A 2,418-nucleotide genomic window follows, 5' to 3' on the forward strand; every position below is an offset into this window, starting at 1 on the left:
CTTAATATCTACTTATAACCTAGCTTTATATAATTAATTAAGTATCTAGGTAATATAGGCTTTATACTTAAGCGAATTCTCTAAATAAATAAGAATATTATTAATATATACTATATAGAAATTATCTAGTAAGCTATATAACACCTTATTAATATATTACTAAAAGGTAGTAGAGCTATTATAGAGGCTAAAGAGTAGAACTTAATACTTATAGTTACTATACTACGTATAGAAAGACGTTAGGTTCTCTACTAACTTATTAAGCTAGATCTAGTAGAAAGCTTACCTTACGTCTAACTTAGTAAAGACCTTAGCGCGTAATAGACGTGTAAGCATTTTCTAAATAAAAGAGATAGAATAGACGTCTTTTTTTATAATAGCGTTAAGCTTTTAATAGTTAACGTAGAACTTCTATTCTCTACCTAGCTTTTTAGTAAATAGAACTAGTAATACGTACAACGTATTACTATAGATAATAAAGCCGCGATAAAGGTAGTTCTCTAGGTAGTCTTATACTAACTATAGATGCTCTAGCGATAATTATAGCTTAGGTAGCTAGGTTAGTAGTATTAAAAATAGGTAACTAGCTTCTAGATTACTAGAGCTTTATTAAGTACTAGAAAACCTAGAAGAGCTAGAGACGCACGTTATAGTATTAATATAATCGCGTTATACTTTTTAGTCTTTCTAGTAGTAACGCGTGCTTCTCTAAGAGTAAGCTCTTAAGTAAGGTCTTAAGTAAGATCTATATAGTAATTATAGTTATTAACGTATTAATATTAATATATACCTAACTACGTACGTATATTCTCTAGTAGCTTTTTATAAAACTTCTCTACCTATTAATCTACTAAAAGCTAGCGTTTCTATATAAGGTAGAAGAAATTATTCTAGAAGTAGGTAAAGTTAGTAGCGCTTTAGTAATAAAGCTTTTAGAAATTATAGTAAGCGTTTAGCCTCTTATATAGGTCTCTATAGCTTCTTTCTAGCTAATTAAGAATATAATTATAGAAAACTACTACGCTACTATTCTTAATAGTACGTAGTATTACTAATAGAGTCTAGTATACGTCTTCTTTAGTTTACGTATAGATATAGATAATAATAGTTTTCTTAGTATTCTCTAGCATATCTCTAGTATACTAATTCTAGTTTACTTAAAGTTTATTATATAAGCTATCTCTCTACTACTTAAAGGTAATACTCTTACTATCTAATAATAAGAGTAAATCTAGAAACTTAGTAGAGCGTGTTAGTTAGCTCTCTAGCGCTTATAACGCTAGAGATATAGCTAGCTAGTATATAGAAAAGTAAGAACCTAAGATTAAATTCTCTAGTAGTAACTATAATAGTCTAGTTTAGAATTTACCTTAGGTTATATAACCTTAGGTTACGTAATTCTATTACGTAACCTAGCCTAGCGCCTTAGTACTTAGCACCTCTATATATAGAGAGCTCTTAGAGTATTCTTCTACTTCTTACCTTTAGATAGCTAAATTTAACCTAACCTACCCTGCTAGTACTCTATTCTTATAGGTGTTCTAGAACGCTTATAGTAGTAGAGACCGCGAACCTAGCTCTTATATTATCTAAAGGTTAATATCTCTTTAGCTAGAGACGGCGGCATAATATCTAGCTAAACTAAGTAGCCTTATTAAGAAGCGTTTACTAATAGCTAATACTAAGAATTAGAGCTATAAGAGCCTAGTCGCTTACTCTAAGAATCTATTAACGTACTAATTAATTGCTTACTCTTAGTACTATATAAGACTACTAGCAGATCTAGTTAGTAGTAGAAAGATACTAGTACTAAGCTAAAGAGAGCTATTAAGAGCTCTATATATAGAAGAACTTCTACAAAACTTCTATATACGAAAACTCTCTCCCCCCCCTTTACAAATTATAAAAAATTGATAATCCTCTACTCTACTAGTAGAGCTAACTATCTCTCTACACCGCCCGCAGAGCTAATAACTAGCTGCCCTGCTAGCAGCTAAATACCTCCCCCCTTCGCCTCTTTCTTAATTAAAAAGCCGAACAAATCTAAATACTATAGGAGAACCCTCGCAAAGCTAATTTAAAGGTAGGTTCTTAGCCCTATAATACCTCTTTACCTCGACAGTTCTTAAATCTAGAGTAGCGAACCTGCCTATAGAATATACTAATTAATATTTCTATTATAAAAACTCTATTTAGTAACACAACGTAATAACTAATAAGAATTAGAATAATAACTTTAACTAGAAGCTTACAAAGCTCTGCTAGAGCTTAGTAATACTAGAGTTAGCGTTAGCCTTAGGTTTATTTATACTCTCTACCTTTGCTAAAAAGCTTTAAGAGCTCTTTCTAGAAACGCTAGCTAAAATTATTAATAAAATAGTTAGCTAATTATATATATAATAAGTATATAAATAATAA

The sequence above is a fragment of the Trematosphaeria pertusa genome (assembly GCF_010094035.1).
Source record: "Trematosphaeria pertusa strain CBS 122368 unplaced genomic scaffold BU26scaffold_30, whole genome shotgun sequence".
In the NCBI taxonomy this organism is placed as follows: domain Eukaryota; kingdom Fungi; phylum Ascomycota; class Dothideomycetes; order Pleosporales; family Trematosphaeriaceae; genus Trematosphaeria; species Trematosphaeria pertusa.